At 32.0% G+C, this 20,476-nt stretch overlaps 1 protein-coding gene across 4 annotated transcripts in view; it reads left to right on the forward strand.

Moving 5' to 3' along the window:
- LOC140439760 (peroxidase-like) overlaps positions 1 to 20,476 on the forward strand; it is a 489,498-nt gene that overhangs the window by 264,785 nt on the left and 204,237 nt on the right. The window lies entirely within an intron of this gene.

Below are 20,476 nucleotides of genomic sequence, written 5' to 3' on the forward strand. Positions count from 1 at the left end.
TTTAATTTTTATTTGTATAAAGAACGCATTAAATAAAATTTAAATTTTTTTTGATAATATAATAGCTCTATTCTTAACTCGACATACAATTTTAACGGAACATAAGTACCGTAATAATCTCAAATTTAAATAAACACAGATACAGAGTTAATTATATTAAAAATGTTAAATTGAAACTAAACAAATTCACTGCTGTTGAACCAGCAATACATTCTACCTGACAATTATTCCCTTTTTTAATAGTGAATGAGCTCCTCACAAGGACTAGCGAAACGTTACTTCACAACTCTAGTTTAACACGATCAATACTTTTAAGCAGTTTATTATTTTGTGCAGAGGTTGTTTTTAATATGATTAACGAAGTAATTAAAGTCTGACAGCGTCTAAGTGGGGCATTAAATCAAGGTAAAGTGTTAAAGTTAAATTAAAGTAAGTGGGCCATACGGTCATAGGAAACCCGAAAAAACTGGTAGTAATAGTAGCTGTTGTTGTTGTTTTTATTAAAAATTCACAATTATTAAAAATAATTATACCTGACCCACAGGGTAGGGTTTTTACCTCGCCAGAAAACCCTAAACGCCTAAACGCAATTATTTTAAGTCATATTTGAAGTCGTCTGACGGGGTAAAAGCCCCACCCTGTGTGCCTGGCATAATTTTTTTTTATTAATTGTAAATGCCAAAAAACAACGCCGATTAATTTTTATCTAGTTTTGTATGGTCCTATGGCCCCCTTACTTAAGTTAACTTTAACATTAAACCCACTTAGATCATAATTTAATTACTTGATTACTTATACTATAGAAAAGCTCTGTTCAGATTTTTAACTTGATTCATTTAACCCGCATTTTTGTCCTCGCCTCACGGGCTAGAAGTAACAGCTTACTGCCCAAGTATTACAGGTTTGTGCTTATAGAATACAAGGTGTTTTTAAAAAATTCCAATTTTCTTTCGTACACATAACAAATATTTTGCCCAATATAATAATATGTTGGTATTTCATATAATTTTGCATAAATTAAATTATAAATACCATATTATAGAAGATAGGGGCAAAGTTTTGATCTACATAATTGCCTAAAATTCTCACTGTTTATTTTATAACAGAAATAAATTACGAGTTCACGAAATTACATTTTCCCATTGTTGCCAAATGAGTGGGTTTCGCTAAACAGGTCAAATACTTTGGCTCGCATCATTCGGAATTTATGTACACCTCTTATATATGTCGTAGGCAAGTATGAAATGCAGACATTCTCGCAAAAGCCTAGACATTTTGGTAATGACTTGGCAATTTGTATAACGTTTTCATATTTACGAAATGACTTCAACCTTTTAGGCATTTGCGAAACTACCGGAAACGGTAATTCTATTTTGAAACAGTGTTGCAATTTAGGCACAGATCATATAATATAAAAAAATTTTTTTCTTTCCTAAATGAATTAAATGAATTAAAAGCTCTTCCAAAATCATATTATTTTGGTGAATAAAAATTTAAAGTCAGTGCAAATGTCCTTGATTCTAGAGAATATTTGGCACCTTTTAAAAATCATCGAAACAATGCTTTGGGTGATTTTCGTAAAGAGGCCTAAAACAATAAAAATACAGAAATAATTATACAAAAATACAAGTATATACTAATAATTTAATTAATTTTCTCTTCGCTTTTTTATATTATATGATCTGTGCCTAACTTGCAACACTGTTTCAAAATAGAATTATTACCCATGATATCATGAAATTATCGTTTCCGGTAGTTTCGCAAATGCCTAAAAGGTTGAAGTTATTTCGTAAAAATGAAACCGTTATACAAACTGCCAAGTCATTACGAAAATGACTAGGCTTTTGCGAGAATGCCTGCATTTCATACTTGCCTACGACATATATATAAAACAGCAGAATATTCAACAGTAAATACAAACCAAATAATTTATTAAACATGATATGTTTATGTAGAACGTGACCTATATATATTTTTATTTATGATATATATATATATATATATATATATATATATATATATATATATATATATATATATATATATATATATATATATATATATTGATTTAGAGTATCAGCAATCGGTCAGGAAATAAAACTCTATTTGTTCAGTCTCTCAATATTTCGTCACGATTTTGTGACTTCTTCAGGAGAAAACTGTAAATTTATTAGAATAATTAATGATTATATGTAAACAAAATGAATATTTTAATACTTACAACTATAAGAATGAAAATTTAAATTTTTCTGGCATATCTAAATAAGTGACATATTTTTGTTTGATTTTATTAAGGAGTTATGGTAACCGCAATATGTTATAGAGTGAATTCCCGTTGTACAATTTTCAGCGAGTAGGTTAAAATAAACAATTACTATGACAGTATTATTCATTTTATAAAGTGGAAAGATGGAATTAATAAAATTGAGAAAGAATCAGGAACACGATAAATTGATCTATAAAATGTAATTGATGGTATGTAGTCAGTTACTGCAATACTGATATTTAGGAATGTAATAAAATTATAGGTACAGTTACTAGAGAATTACTATAATAAGTATGTGTTTAAAGGTTAAGATCTATCATATTATATATTGTTTAGTATGTTGCAGTAGATATTACTTAAATGATTGGTGTCTGTCTTATAATTGATAGATTCAGGAGTTTTATTAATGTGTACCATTTCAAGGAAAAGCCGATTTTTATAATTATCAACTTGTTCCAAGATTTTTACATTATTAAAGTCAAAGTTATGTCCTGTCTTCAAGTGGTGGTCCACTAAGGCACAAGAGTTTTTTTGTATGTTACAGTCACTTTTGTGTTGAGTGACACGTTTTTTAAGCCACTGTTGACTTTGACCAATATAACAACTTTGACATTGACTGCAATTTATTCTATAAATTATATTACTCATTAATGAATTTGGAGTTTTAACTTTTATTTTTGTGAATAACCTTGAATTTAGAAGTGGATTGTATTTAATTAATTTAATGTTCGGAAATGTTTTGAAAAGTGGGACAATTTGGTCTGTTAAATTTTTTATGAAAGGTATTTTTTTATATGAAACTGGTTGTGGATTATTTATTAAAGCTCTATTGTAAAAGTTAGTGTTATAAATAAGTTTTTTTAATATATGTTTTGGGTAGCCATTGTTTAAAAACATTTCAAAAAGTTTCTTTAAATTGACATCTAGGAAACTCCGATCACAGATTGTCGTTACACGATTTTTCATAGATACAATTGTGTTAAATTTTTGACTTCTAGGATGATTAGAATAATAATTTATAAATCTGCCGGATGCAGTATCTTTTTGATACCAATCTAATATGATTTTGTTATCATTAGTTCTTATGACTTTGGTATCTAGAAAAGGTATACTATTTTCATTTTCATATTCGACAGTGAATTGAATATTTTGATGGAGTGAATTAAAGATCGTTTGTACTGTCTGAATATGGTTGAATGGTACACTGCATATTATATCATCAACAAATTTATAAATAAATGCTAGTGAAAACGGCAATTTTGAGATTCCAAGGTCTAATAAATGGTCTAGGATAATTGTTGCTAAAATAGGACTAATAGGACTGCCCATTGGTGTTCCAAATATTTGTTTATAGTATTATACTGATATTATTATTATATTGATATAATATGCAGTGTACCATTCAACCATATTCAGACAGTACAAACGATCTTTAATTCACTCCATCAAAATATTCAATTCACTGTCGAATATGAAAATGAAAATAGTATACCTTTTCTAGATACCAAAGTCATAAGAACTAATGATAACAAAATCATATTAGATTGGTATCAAAAAGATACTGCATCCGGCAGATTTATAAATTATTATTCTAATCATCCTAGAAGTCAAAAATTTAACACAATTGTATCTATGAAAAATCGTGTAACGACAATCTGTGATCGGAGTTTCCTAGATGTCAATTTAAAGAAACTTTTTGAAATGTTTTTAAACAATGGCTACCCAAAACATATATTAAAAAAACTTATTTATAACACTAACTTTTACAATAGAGCTTTAATAAATAATCCACAACCAGTTTCATATAAAAAAATACCTTTCATAAAAAATTTAACAGACCAAATTGTCCCACTTTTCAAAACATTTCCGAACATTAAATTAATTAAATACAATCCACTTCTAAATTCAAGGTTATTCACAAAAATAAAAGTTAAAACTCCAAATTCATTAATGAGTAATATAATTTATAGAATAAATTGCAGTCAATGTCAAAGTTGTTATATTGGTCAAAGTCAACAGTGGCTTAAAAAACGTGTCACTCAACACAAAAGTGACTGTAACATACAAAAAAACTCTTGTGCCTTAGTGGACCACCACTTGAAGACAGGACATAACTTTGACTTTAATAATGTAAAAATCTTGGAACAAGTTGATAATTATAAAAATCGGCTTTTCCTTGAAATGGTACACATTAATAAAACTCCTGAATCTATCAATTATAAGACAGACACCAATCATTTAAGTAATATCTACTGCAACATACTAAACAATATATAATATGATAGATCTTAACCTTTAAACACATACTTATTATAGTAATTCTCTAGTAACTGTACCTATAATTTTATTACATTCCTAAATATCAGTATTGCAGTAACTGACTACATACCATCAATTACATTTTATAGATCAATTTATCGTGTTCCTGATTCTTTCTCAATTTTATTAATTCCATCTTTCCACTTTATAAAATGAATAATACTGTCATAGTAATTGTTTATTTTAACCTACTCGCTGAAAATTGTACAACGGGAATGACTCTATAACATATTGCGGTTACCATAACTCCTTAATAAAATCAAACAAAAATATGTCACTTATTTAGATATGCCAGAAAAATTTAAATTTTCATTCTTATAGTTGTAAGTATTAAAATATTCATTTTGTTTACATATAATCATTAATTATTCTAATAAATTTACAGTTTTCTCCTGAAGAAGTCACAAAATCGTGACGAAATATTGAGAGACTGAACAAATAGAGTTTTATTTCCTGACCGATTGCTGATACTCTAAATCAATATTTAAAACAGTACGGTCGAAAAAATAATTTGAAAAAAAAAAAAAAAAAAAAAAAAAAAAAAAGAAAAAAAAAAAAAAAAAAAAAAATATATATATATATATATATATATATATATATATATATATATATATATATATATATATATATATATATATATATATATATATTGTTATGATTGTTTATTTTGAGTTCAAACTTAGTTTATTGAGCCAATAAAAAAGAATTATAACTTATTTGTTATCAAAAGTAAAATAATCCTTATATTACCTGTGTTCGATGGATTCAAAAGATTTTCTAGTTGTCTTTTATCGGGAAGAGAAGAAAGGAAAAGAATACAAATATATTATATTACCAAGATTTACGTTTCTTTATTTTATATGAACGAATAAAACAATTATTAAATTCTGTCGTTATCTTATCTATCAGCATACAAGAAAATAAATCAAATTATTATGATAATAAGATTATAAAGCTACATACATTTATATTACGTGAAAAACCAATTTTACTTAAAATTTTCTTTACTTAAAAAAAGAAACCACAAAACTTTAAACTTTTGATTAGCCTAACAAAACCTCAGTTCTTAAATTTGAATGCTAATGACCATGATGTCGAAACGATCCTTCACAGATATAAAATTCAATTGTACAAACACTTACAGTTTATTTTCTTTTTGAGTTGTATGTTGGAACATACCCAGAAAAGTCCAGTCTCCTCAAAGATGTGATCTCCCCTCTTTGGCACCTCGGCTCCTTCTGAACGTCTCTGCAAACCTCCTGCAGACTACACAAAAAACACCTGATTCACTTCTCCAAACTCCGCTACTTATTTATGACACCAGGACCTCTTTTTGTCAACTTGATGCCGTAAGAATACTTTCACATATACTTTATAAAAATGCCCACGGTAGATACAAGGACCTCTTTTAATCTACTTGTTATCTCCTTCTTCAAACTATTCACTTCTTTTCGTTACGCCGGTATCCAAACTCACGAACCACACCCTATCTTTAGTCAAACAACTGTTTTCTTTTGATGACCAAAATATGACTGACTTCTCCTGTCTCATCATCGACTCCCAAATTCCCATTTAAAAAACTACCGTTCAATCAAAAAGCTTAAATTGTGTTTACTATGATATTGGAAAAGCCTAATTTCGGTTTCAGAGAAAACTAAATAGCTTACTTTAAAATTGGTTTTTTCAATACATCATTTATACATATTTCAAAAGATTAGAATATGGTCATTTAATACTCGACTCTACAAACAATGAAGAGATTAACTTCAGGTAAAATGTCTTCTAATTCTAAACAAAGGTTTTTTTATAATTTTGTTTGCAATGGAAAAACGGTCGTTTGCCAAACAAATTTCTATTCTTATCTACACTAAATCTTGTCTTAAATTACTATATACAATTTGTCTATATTGATATCTTGAAATTTTATTTCGATGGATCTTTTTATTTATTTTTCTTTGGTTGGGAAAGAAGAAACATAACAAATCCCCGCCTTTGCATACGATAAAAATTACTGAATTATTTAGGGATTTTTCTCTATGCAAAAACAAAAAAGAATAGTCTTCCAACATTTTTTTAATTTCTTCTTTCACCTGTTGTCGATATTTATATGGGATCGGGTACGTCTTCGATTGAAAGTTTCCCAAGTTTTTAACCTCAAAAGAATGTTGGTGCTTTTTTGCCACTCTGTTTTCCTCATTTATAAAAGTTTCGTGTTCTTTTAACATCAGACTCACCTCATTTTCTTTTTCTTCTCCACATATCAATTTTCTTTCTTTTTCCTCAGATTCTTGACACATATTTATCGCACATTTTTCTCCTCTTTTTCACCAATCTCTTCCTTAAATACCACTGTTTCAATCATATCCTTTTCATTTTCCTTTGTTGACACTATTTCTTTTTCTTCTTCGGAGCTTATCCCTTCTTTTGAGGAATCTCCGGTAGTGACTTCCTTTATCCTTTTCTTAAGTTTTCTTCCTTTTCTTCTTTGTCCTCGCTTCGTTGCCAAATTCATTTCCACTGTTTGTTCTTTTTCCGAATTATCAATTTTCTTTTTCCCATGTTCATTTTCCTGCCTGTCCTGTTCTTCTTCTTTTTCCTCTGTGATTTTCATCGTTTTATTTTTGAAATCTATCACCACATGTTTTTCTGCCAATTCATCCACTCCTACGATCATATCATGCGACATGTTTGGCATCACAACACATTGTAGTGCATAAAATTTCTTATCCAATCGTACTTTCACTCGTATTCCCTCATTTATCGTTGCCAATGTCCGTTTATTTGCACCCACCAAATTTACCCGTGGTATTTTGTAGATCAAATTCGTTAAATTAACTTCCTCTATTAGTTTTCTGTTGATCAGTGTCATTTCCGATCCAGTATCAATCATAATTTTAATCGGTGTCTCGTTGATAAAACCATCTACAAATTTCAGATTTGCTCCACTTATTTTGTCCTTATTTTCTGCCAATTTAATAAATTCCTTCGGGTGACAAAAAATTCCTGTTTGTTTCTTTGTCTTTAGTGAGCGCCTTCGTGAAAAAGACGCTTGCTGTTCTTGTTTGCTTCTATTTCTGTCGCTTTGTCTCTCATCCTCATATTCCTCTATGTGTGTGTTGTTGACCGCTCTTCTATTTTCTCTTGGTCTCTCGGACCCGTATTGGTTTCCGCGATTTTCCGGTTCATTCGTTCTATTATTATTTCGGTTTTCCTGATATGTGCGATTGTTGTTTCTATTCTGGTTCTCTCGATATCTGTTTTCGTTCCATTGCCGATTTCTTTGTTCATAATTTACTCTTCCGTTGTCTCTACTTTCGTTGTCCCTCCTCGGGACAAATTCTCTTCTTGTGTACTCTCTCCTAAAGTTTTGTCCTCTATCTCTATAGTCTTGATTTTCTCGTTGTCTATAATTTTCTTGCGTTCTCCTCATTTTCTTTCTCTTAATTTTGCTTCTCGTATTTGTAAGAATTGACATAAACTGTCAATATCTTTCTAGTTTTGTAGAGTTATGTGATCTTCTAAGGTATCTTCAAAATGTCTGGCTATTAGTTCCACTAGCTGTTCGGACGAATAGTTGTAATGTAAGTGTCTTGCATTGTTGTATAGTTGTAGGGCATATGTTTTTTCTGATATACCCATACTATCCTGGTATCTCCCATTTTGTAATTCCTTGTTTATCTCTATCTGTTGTATTTTTCCCCAGAAATAATTCAGAAATTTTTGTTCAAATGTTTGCCAATTTTGCAATTCTTCTTCTTTGCTATCAAACCATAAACTTGCCTCATCTTTAAGATGGTTCCTTATCGTTTCCTTTGCTGTTTCGAAATTACCGATATGTCGTACTTTCTTTTTTAAATTGTTAATGAAAATTACTGGGTGTAAATTTTTTACGTCCCCGCCAAACTTTATTTTTATGTCACCCGGACTTTGGATGAGTATTTCTCTCCTGTCTCCCATCTCTCGTTGTTTTCTGATATCCTCAATTTGTTTTTCTATTTCTTTCTTGTCTTCTTGTAAAGCCATTTCAAATTTTGTTTCTAACTGTTCTAATTCCTTTTTCTGTACAGTCTTAATATCTTTCATTTTAGTTTCTATTTCTTCTATCTGCATCTCTAGTTTCCTTTCTGTTTCTTCTCTGACTTTTTCTAAACAGACTTTTACCTCGTTTTCATATCTGTCCAAACGCTTTTCCATTTTTCTATCATTTTCTTCTAATTTTTGTTCATAGTTTTCCAAACGCTGCTCTATATTTCTGATATTTAGTTCTATTGCTAGCCTTGTTTCCCGTTGGTTTTCTTCCATTGTTTGTTTTGTTTCATCCATTTTTTATGATGTTTCTTGTTGATTTCTATCCATTTTATCCATTTTCTTTGACGTTTCATTCATTGTTTGTGTCTGTATTTGCATCATTGCTAATAATTTTTCCAGCATCCCTGTTTCTTTTCTTTCCTCCAATATTGTCGCATTTCCTTCATTATCCGATCCTTCATCAATAATTGTTTCCTCTTCTATCTTATCCTCTTTCCTTTCTTGCGTTTTGCTTTGACTCCTTGTGGTCGACATGTTCGTTAGATTATTTATCCCCGCCAAATATGAAATTCGAGTAATGTTGCAAAGACGAAAACTTTTCCTCTTATCCCAAATGCAATAAATTCAAATAAATGCAATAAAATTTTAAAACTTTTGTCAGTTGTAAAAATCAATCAAATATCATAAATTATATCATGTAAAAATTTGTACCTAGAGAAATTTGAAATGTAATGTCATAAAAGCAAATATTATAAACTTTAACCATCGGCAAATAAATTTTCAATCAATCTGCTTTCTTTCTCTATCCGTTTAAATTTTAACTAGAAATACTTTCTACGCCTTACACGTTGGGGGCCATTTGTTATGATTGTTTATTTTGAGTTCAAACTTAGTTTATTGAGCCAATAAAAAAGAATTATAACTTATTTGATATCAAAAGTAAAATAATCCTTATATTACCTGTGTTCGATGGATTCAAAAGATTTTCTAGTTGTCTTTTATCGGGATAGAGAAGAAAGGAAAAGAATACAAATATATTATATTACCAAGATTTACGTTTCTTTATTTTATATGAACGAATAAAACAATTATTAAATTCTGTCGTTATCTTATCTATTAGCATACAAGAAAATAAATCAAATTATTATGATAATAAGATTATAAAGCTACATACATTTATATTACGTGAAAAACCAATTTTACTTAAAATTTTCTTTACTTAAAAAAAGAAACCACAAAACTTTAAACTTTTGATTAGCCTAACAAAACCTCAGGTCTTAAATTTGAATGCTAATGACCATGATGTCGAAACGATCCTTCACAGATATAAAATTCAATTATACAAACACTTACAGTTTATTTTCTTTTTGAGTTGTATGTTGGAACATACCCAGAAAAGTCCAGTCTCCTCAAAGATGTGATCTCCCCTCTTTGGCACCTCGGCTCCTTCTGAACGTTTCTGCAAACCTCCTGCAGACTACACAAAAAACACCTGATTCACTTCTCCAAACTCCGCTACTTATTTATGACACCAGGACCTCCTTTTGTCAACTTGATGCCGTAAGAATACTTTCACATATACTTTATAAAAATGCCCACGGTAGATACAAGGACCTCTTTTAATCTACTTGTTATCTCCTTCTTCAAACTATTCACTTCTTTTCGTTACGCCGGTATCCAAACTCACGAACCACACCCTATCTTTAGACAAACGACTGTTTTCTTTTGATGACCAAAATATGACTGACTTCTCCTGTCTCATCATCGACTCCCAAATTCCCATTTAAAAACGACCGTCCAATCAAAAAGCTTAAATTGTGTTTACTATGATATTGGAAAAGCCTAATTTCGGTTTCAGAGAAAACTAAATAGCTTACTTTAAAATTGGTTTTTTTCAATACATCATTTATACATATTTCAAAAGATTAGAATATGGTCATTTAATACTCGACTCTACAAACAATGAAGAGATTAACTTCAGGTAAAATGTCTTCTAATTCTAAACAAAGGTTTTTTTATAATTTTGTTTGCAACGGAAAAACGGTCGTTTTTCCGTTGCAAATTTCTATTCTTATCTACACTAAATCTTATCTTAAATTACTATATACAATTTGCGTTAGGCTTTCACGGCCATCGTCTAACTTATTAAACTGTTTATTCGGGCTGTTGGGCCGTTGTCTTCTGTTGAGATTTGTTCTCGACGTTTCGCCAACACTAGGGGTTGGCATCTTCTGGAGATGTTGATGCTTCGCTTGTAAGCAGAAACTGACGACGCGTTGTACTACGGAGGCAATATTTATAATTCCCACTCGCCTCCCCTCCACTGGTTTCGGCTTGAGGGGGCGTGTCGTTGTTTATAGTAGCTTTTCTATCTCCGTGTTTGGCGGGAAGGGCGTTTGTGGCCCTTCCCGCCACAAACAAGCCATGTAAACGACAATGGCTTTTATGTTCATTTATCCTGGTGTTGGTGTGTCTTTTTGTGGTTCCCACATATACCATTCCACATGTGCATGGTATTCGGTATACTCCGGCCGTTGCTAATGGGTCGCGTTTGTCTTTTACCGATCTTAAACAATCCTTGATCTTCTTTGTAGGTCTGAAGATGGTCTTTATGTTGGCTTTCTTGAGTATTCGCCCAATTCTGTCCGTTACCCCCGATATATAGGGCAAGAACGCTTTCCCTTTACATTCTGTTTCTTCGTCCCTTCTTCTAGATACGTTGTTCATCGCCTTGTGTATTTCTCTTCTGGTGTACCCATTAGAGGTGAGCGCTTTTTCAATATAAAGAAGTTCACTTTGGAGATGTTGTGGTTCACAAATTCTCTTCGCCCTCTCTGCCAAAGTTTTGATGATACCTTGTTTTTGGCTAGGATGATGATTTGAGTTCCTGTTTAGGTATCTGTCTGTGTGTGTAGGTTTTCGATACACTTTATGTCCTAAGTGACCTTCCTTTCGATTTACTAATACATCCAAGAACGCTAGTTGTTGAGCTTTTTCTGTTTCCATCGTAAATTGAATATTTGGATGTAGTGTATTTATATAAGCCAGGAAATCGTTTAGTTTTTCTGCTCCGTGACCCCAAATCACAAAGGTGTCATCAACGTATCTGAACCATACCCTAGGCTTGTATGCTGAATCCATTATCTTCTTCTCTAAATGCTCCATGAAAAGGTTGGCTACGACCGGGCTTAGTGGGCTTCCCATTGCTACTCCATCCATCTGTTCATAAATTTGGTCTTCCCATGAAAAGTATGTGGTAGTTAGGCAAATACGGTATAATTCCACCATATCCTTGGAAACTAGTCCCTCAATTAAATTCAGAACGTCTTCTAGGGAGACTCTTGTAAATAGGGAAACCACATCAAAACTAACAAGAATGTCAGATTCCTGCAAAGTTATTCCTTTGATCTTCTCAATAAAATGGGCGGAGTCTTTTACAAAGGCATCGTTTTTTCCTATATGTGGTTGTAAAATATCGGCCAGATGTTTTGCAAGGCTGTAAGACGGAGATCCTATGGAGCTCACAATAGGGCGGAGAGGTACATCGTCTTTGTGTATTTTCGGCAAGCCATACAAGCGTGGTGGGACTGCTTCGCTGTTGCATATTCTTGGCTTTATCTCCTCTGGTATGGACGAGGATTTAATAAGTCTGTTGATTTTCCGTAGGGTGACTGCTGTGGGATCTTTTTTAAGTTTCTTATAAACCGCAGGATCTAGAAGATTTTGTATTTTCGTTTTGTAGTCGGCTGTCTTCATTACGATCGTGGCGTTTCCCTTGTCTGCTGGTAAAATTACAACATCTTTGTCTGCGTTTAACGATTTTATGGCACGTATTTCTTGGTGGCTCAAATTATTTTTCGGTGTCTTAGCTTTATGCAAAATTCTTGCTGATTCTGTCCTTATTTCTTCAGCTGCTTCGATTGGTAAGTTGCGGATCGCAGACTCTATATTAGCGATGATGTCTTCTTTGGGTATAACTTTAGGCACAATCGCAAAATTTCCCCCTTTGGCTAACAATGATGTTTCAGCTGAAGTTAAAACTTTATCTGAAAGATTGACCACTGTTCTTTCTGTGTTTTGTTTTGATTCTACCTCCTTATGTTTGGTTAAGCGTTCGTATTTGTTTTTCTGGCGTTCAGTGTTCCTTTCTACTACTACTATAAACAACGACACGCCCCCTCAAGCCGAAACCAGTGGAGGGGAGGCGAGTGGGAATTATAAATATTGCCTCCGTAGTACAACGCGTCGTCAGTTTCTGCTTACAAGCGAAGCATCAACATCTCCAGAAGATGCCAACCCCTAGTGTTGGCGAAACGTCGAGAACAAATCTCAACAGAAGACAACGGCCCAACAGCCCGAATAAACAGTTTAATAAGTTAGACGATGGCCGTGAAAGCCTAACGCAATTTATCAGTCGCCTCTACGGGGAGGAGGTAACTACATACTACAGAAGACTAGATTGTCTACGGAAGAAGAAAGCTCAACTTCTTGCGTCGTTAGCTTTTCTATCACGATGTCGAGACAACGGGGTACTACCGAACTTCTTACGAACGAATCGATCCATCAGAACAAGTCAAGCCAATAGAATATATACACGCATGGAAAAAGCACTATTACGAGAACGAATACATGACACCAGACGAAATTTGGCGAAGGTTGACAAGGAGCTTCTAGATTTGTTTTACGTTTTGAGCAGCAGGTTGAAATATGAAGATTGGAATAAAATTGAATCCATTTGTTACAGAAAAATGGAAAATGAACTAGAAAGGAACACTGAACGCCAGAAAAACAAATACGAACGCTTAACCAAACATAAGGAGGTAGAATCAAAACAAAACACAGAAAGAACAGTGGTCAATCTTTCAGATAAAGTTTTAACTTCAGCTGAAACATCATTGTTAGCCAAAGGGGGAAATTTTGCGATTGTGCCTAAAGTTATACCCAAAGAAGACATCATCGCTAATATAGAGTCTGCGATCCGCAACTTACCAATCGAAGCAGCTGAAGAAATAAGGACAGAATCAGCAAGAATTTTGCATAAAGCTAAGACACCGAAAAATAATTTGAGCCACCAAGAAATACGTGCCATAAAATCGTTAAACGCAGACAAAGATGTTGTAATTTTACCAGCAGACAAGGGAAACGCCACGATCGTAATGAAGACAGCCGACTACAAAACGAAAATACAAAATCTTCTAGATCCTGCGGTTTATAAGAAACTTAAAAAAGATCCCACAGCAGTCACCCTACGGAAAATCAACAGACTTATTAAATCCTCGTCCATACCAGAGGAGATAAAGCCAAGAATATGCAACAGCGAAGCAGTCCCACCACGCTTGTATGGCTTGCCGAAAATACACAAAGACGATGTACCTCTCCGCCCTATTGTGAGCTCCATAGGATCTCCGTCTTACAGCCTTGCAAAACATCTGGCCGATATTTTACAACCACATATAGGAAAAAACGATGCCTTTGTAAAAGACTCCGCCCATTTTATTGAGAAGATCAAAGGAATAACTTTGCAGGAATCTGACATTCTTGTTAGTTTTGATGTGGTTTCCCTATTTACAAGAGTCCCCCTAGAAGACGTTCTGAATTTAATTGAGGGACTAGTTTCCAAGGATATGGTGGAATTATACCGTATTTGCCTAACTACCACATACTTTTCATGGGAAGACCAAATTTATGAACAGATGGATGGAGTAGCAATGGGAAGCCCACTAAGCCCGGTCGTAGCCAACCTTTTCATGGAGCATTTAGAGAAGAAGATAATGGACTCAGCATACAAGCCTAGGGTATGGTTCAGATACGTTGATGACACCTTTGTGATTTGGGGTCACGGAGCAGAAAAACTAAACGATTTCCTGGCTTATATAAATACACTACATCCAAATATTCAATTTACGATGGAAACAGAAAAAGCTCAACAACTAGCGTTCTTGGATGTATTAGTAAATCGAAAGGAAGGTCACTTAGGACATAAAGTGTATCGAAAACCTACACACACAGACAGATACCTAAACAGGAACTCAAATCATCATCCTAGCCAAAAACAAGGTATCATCAAAACTTTGGCAGAGAGGGCGAAGAGAATTTGTGAACCACAACATCTCCAAAGTGAACTTCTTTATATTGAAAAAGCGCTCACCTCTAATGGGTACACCAGAAGAGAAATACACAAGGCGATGAACAACGTATCTAGAAGAAGGGACGAAGAAACAGAATGTAAAGGGAAAGCGTTCTTGCCCTATATATCGGGGGTAACGGACAGAATTGGGCGAATACTCAAGAAAGCCAACATAAAGACCATCTTCAGACCTACAAAGAAGATCAAGGATTGTTTAAGATCGGTAAAAGACAAACGCGACCCATTAGCAACGGCCGGAGTATACCGAATACCATGCACATGTGGAATGGTATATGTGGGAACCACAAAAAGACACACCAACACCAGGATAAATGAACATAAAAGCCATTGTCGTTTAGGACATATCGACAAATCTGCCGTTGCCGAACACGCTTTGGGAAGCGGAGAACATCAAATACTATTTGAAGAAACACAGATGCTGGACAAAACTTCACAGTACTACCCACGGTTATATCGGGAAGCGGTGGAAATATACAAGCACCCAAACAATTTCAATAGGATAGAAGAAGGACTAAAAATCAACAAAACATGGATACCAGTATTAAAATCCACAAACGCCCTTCCCGCCAAACACGGAGATAGAAAAGCTACTATAAACAACGACACGCCCCCTCAAGCCGAAACCAGTGGAGGGGAGGCGAGTGGGAATTATAAATATTGCCTCCGTAGTACAACGCGTCGTCAGTTTCTGCTTACAAGCGAAGCATCAACATCTCCAGAAGATGCCAACCCCTAGTGTTGGCGAAACGTCGAGAACAAATCTCAACAGAAGACAACGGCCCAACAGCCCGAATAAACAGTTTAATAAGTTAGACGATGGCCGTGAAAGCCTAACGCAAATTGTATATAGTAATTTAAGATAAGATTTAGTGTAGATAAGAATAGAAATTTGCAACGGAAAAACGACCGTTTTTCCGTTGCAAACAAAATTATAAAAAAACCTTTGTTTAGAATTAGAAGACATTTTACCTGAAGTTAATCTCTTCATTGTTTGTAGAGTCGAGTATTAAATGACCATATTCTAATCTTTTGAAATATGTATAAATGATGTATTGAAAAAAACCAATTTTAAAGTAAGCTATTTAGTTTTCTCTGAAACCGAAATTAGGCTTTTCCAATATCATAGTAAACACAATTTAAGCTTTTTGATTGGACGGTCGTTATATATATATATATATATATATATATATATATATATATATATATATATATATATATATATATATATATATATATATATATATATATATATATATATATATATATATATATATATATATATATATATATATATATATATATATATATATATATATACATATATATATATATATATACATATATATATATATATATATATATATATATATATATATATACATATATATATATATATATATATACATATATATATATATATATATATATATACATATATATATATATATATATATATATATATATATATATTGATATGATTGGTGTTTATAGAAATTAATTTATAAGTTACACATTAGATAATATTAGATATTAAATTTGGTTATTTTAATAAGTTATATACTAGAGAATTTTATAAAAATATATTTATGTGAGGGCATTTTTTAGAAATTAGCATATAATAATTGTAAAAAGTTGTATTTTAGTAATTATAATGTGGTAGATATATTTAAGTGAGCCATGTGACTAGGCAACCAACTATACATGTGAGTGACAGACAGATATACATACTCTCCAAGTGACATTTTAAATAATTAGGAATATAAAGTGGGGTTATAATAATAATGTTAGTTTAAAATGTTTAATTTATATATATTTACTGATTGAAGTGTTTATTTTGATCTGAAAAGCCTAAATGTCAACAAAATTATCAATAGAAAATTAACGAATTCTCCAGAATGCAGAATTTGACCTTTGTTTACGGTCGAACATTCGGGAATAATGGTTATGTCTGTGGATCGAACATATACTGTTTCCAGAAAATTCAGACATGTGTTTAATGGAATAAATCGAACATGATTTCTTACCAGATGGTTCTGGAAGATTGAAAAGATATAAATACCCGTGATTTGGATTCAAGATGGCAGTTTAGTAATTCAGTCCATTCAGTTAGTCAATCAGTTATGAGTTACAGTTACTATGATGGCCAGTTTTAGTATTAAAATTAGTTAGAGGCAGTCAATCAGTTACAATTGTTCAATATAGTGAGTTAAATCAAGATTAAGAAACAGTACAAAGAAAATATTATTGAAGATTAAAAAATTATGTTATGTATAAATGATGATAATGGAAGAAGTGTTAATTGAATATTAAAATTAAATAATATTTTTGGTGATTGGATATTGATATATTGAAAAGAAGAATAAAAATAAATGCTGTTTGCTGGTTTGCTTGGTGGTTTATAAATGCTGTGAAGAAAAATATCTTAAATTGGTGGAAGCTAATAATTGGAAAAAGTAATTTCACAAAAACAAGGATAACCGAAGCTGAGAAGAAGACATTTGACTGGTGATTATAATCTATATAGTGGAAAACAGTTTATTTAGGCATTCAGTGACAGAAAGGTACAAAATTTTGTTAATATAATTTAGTTAGTGTCATAACAATTTCAATTTTGTAGATAGTCTGTTTAAATTTTACATTGTCTATAGATCTTAATTAGTTTCATAAGAATTTCAATTTAAAGATAGTTTATTTTAAATTTACATTGGCTAGGTTAGATATATATGTGCTTCATAATAGATATAATAAAGATAATTTAAAAAAAGTACTTACAAACTAATTCTTTGAGAACCGCGATAGAAACCCTATATTATTAAAAAAACACTCATTGCTCATCATTCACAAACAATACATCATAACAATATATATATATATATATATATATATATATATATATATATATATATATATATATATATATATAGTAAACTCTTAAATATTGGGGAAATCTGCAAGAAAGACTCTAATGAGTATCAATTGTTTTGCCGAACGTTTTCGCCAAAGAAAATTAATTTGGCTTCTTCAGGGCTGAAAGAGAATAAATTATAATTAGCTACCATATATTATCTATTAAAACATTATTGATCTTACCGTAACTTAGAATTGTAGAGTTAGAATATTAAAAAACTTTGCTAGTAACATAGTGGTGTTTTTTGTTACTATGTGCAAAAAAAGTTTTTTTTAAGGTTTGAAATGTATGGTAGCTTTGAACTTAACACGCAAAGGTATACCCAAGGTTAATCGAAAAACCCGATTTTTCGGGTTGACGATGCTGATGAATCTGTCGTAAGACATGGAACAACAACTCTCTTTAACAACACTTATTTCTCATTTAATGGTAAATTCTATCAACAAACTTTCGGTACCCCTATGGGAGCAAAGATTTCTCCTATCATTGCAACTTACGTTATGGATTATGTATTAGACTCAGTCATTCCTTTACTATCCTTTAAAATTCCATTTATTAAAAAATATGTTGATGATATCATTTTGTCTATACCCAATGACAAGGTAGATGAACTATTAGATACTTTTAATGGTTATGACCCCTACATCCAGTTCACTATAGAAAGGGAAGATAGTAATTGGTCCGTCCCCTTTCTCGACATAAGGATGATCAGGGAAAACAACAACATCAAAATAGATTGGTATCAAAAACCGACCCATTCTGGTAGATACCTTAACTACCACTCATACCATAATAATTCTACCAAAGTCAACTTAATCAAACAGATGAAAAATAGAGTAATAAAACTATCAGATCCTTCATTTCATACAAAAAACCTACAAATCCTACAGAAATTTTTTATTTCAAACGCTTATCCAACACCATTAGTGAATAAGATTTTGTTTAATACTATCCATAACGAAGATATTTCACCTTCCTTCGCGACTAACAATGCTGATCCTGATGTCTTAAGTGGGAACCCAGTCTCGGATACTCCTATCAACAAATATTTTTCATTACCATATTTCAGAGATATCACTCCGGGGTTAACAAGGATTCTGAAAAGTGTTGAAAATAGCTTTGGTAATAATAATAACAACATTAAACTTAATGTGGCTTGTAGATCAGCCCTAACAATTAATAATCTTTATTCTAAGATAAAAGATAAGACTCCCATAGATAGGCTTAGTAACATTGTCTACAACATTCCATGTCTCTCTTGCAACAATTCCTACATCGGTCAAACATCTCAATTATTGAAATCACGTATTACACTACACAAAAGTGATTCTCGACTTCACCCTGACCGTTGTGCATAAGCCAAATATGTCCATTCCACTGGTCATCTCATGGACTATACGAACACTACAATTCTTCACCGTGAGAACAATAAATCTAAAAGAGAGTTCATCGAAATGTCTTATATTTTCCTTAACGATTTCTCCATTAATGTTAAGAGTGACATTAAGAATCTAAGCGATATATACCACTTTTTACTTAAATCAGATACCAAGAACAATACAACATCACAGATAACTAACTTGACTGATATATCCATTAACAACTAACCGACCTTTATAATTAATTTTCATTAACTAAAAAAGATAACTTTCCCTTGCTTTTCTTAGATACATCTCAATAAGACATAATAATGCATGAACAATAGAATATAATTAAATAAAGAAAATCAAAATAATATTTCCCTATACTGGGATTTAATTTCATTCGTTTTTTACCAATGAACCTTAACGACATAAAGATTCATAAGAACTACTGAATTTGTCAGCGCTTGCGTTCTGGCGAAAACAGAACCTCACTTTTAAACTTTCTAAAAATCAAAAATTTAGTTATTGCCGACAATTCAAAGAATTACCCCCTTTTAAATGTAGTTACATTGGGTTTTTCGATTAACCTTGGGTATACCTTTGCGTGTTAAGTTCAAAGCTACCATACATTTCAAACCTTAAAAAAAACTTTTTTTGCACATAGTAACAAAAAACACCACTATGTTACTAGCAAAGTTTTTTAATATTCTAACTCTACAATTCTAAGTTACGGTAAGATCAATAATGTTTTAATAGATAATATATGGTAGCTAATTATAATTTATTCTCTTTCAGCCCTGAAGAAGCCAAATTAATTCTCTTTAGCGAAAACGTTCGGCGAAACAATTGATACTCATTAGAGTCTTTCTTGCAGATTTCCCCAATATTTAAGAGTTTACTATTTAACTTATCTGCAAAGATTAAATTTCTTTTTTTCTCTTTTCTCTCTCTCTCTCTATTTATATATATATATATATATATATATATATATATATATATATATATATATATATATATATATATACACCTGTATTTAGGCGGTACGTCCTTCCGGTAGGGATCTATGGGGGAGTATCACCGAGACGCAAGCCCTTATCTCTTGCCATACTGCTCCACCATAGGCCGATCAGACACCAGCATATTCTAGTCTAAGCCACAGATTCATTTAGAATTTTAAACTGTTGCGTTAGCCTTTTTGTTTTCTTTACACCGAGCTGGGGATCGAACTCACATCCACTAAACCACTCGCAGTAAAGCAAATGAGAACCGACCGCCCAGCCCGCTTGGCTATCTGACCGAAGTTGGGATTATACTTCACTTCACTTCACCACGGAGCTCTTTTGAACCTGAATTTTAACATGGGCGGAGTTCACTTTATGCCGTAGATATATATATATATATATATATATATATATATATATATATATATATATATATATATA

This window comes from Diabrotica undecimpunctata, chromosome 4 (genome assembly GCF_040954645.1).
Source record: "Diabrotica undecimpunctata isolate CICGRU chromosome 4, icDiaUnde3, whole genome shotgun sequence".
Lineage (NCBI taxonomy): Eukaryota > Metazoa > Arthropoda > Insecta > Coleoptera > Chrysomelidae > Diabrotica > Diabrotica undecimpunctata.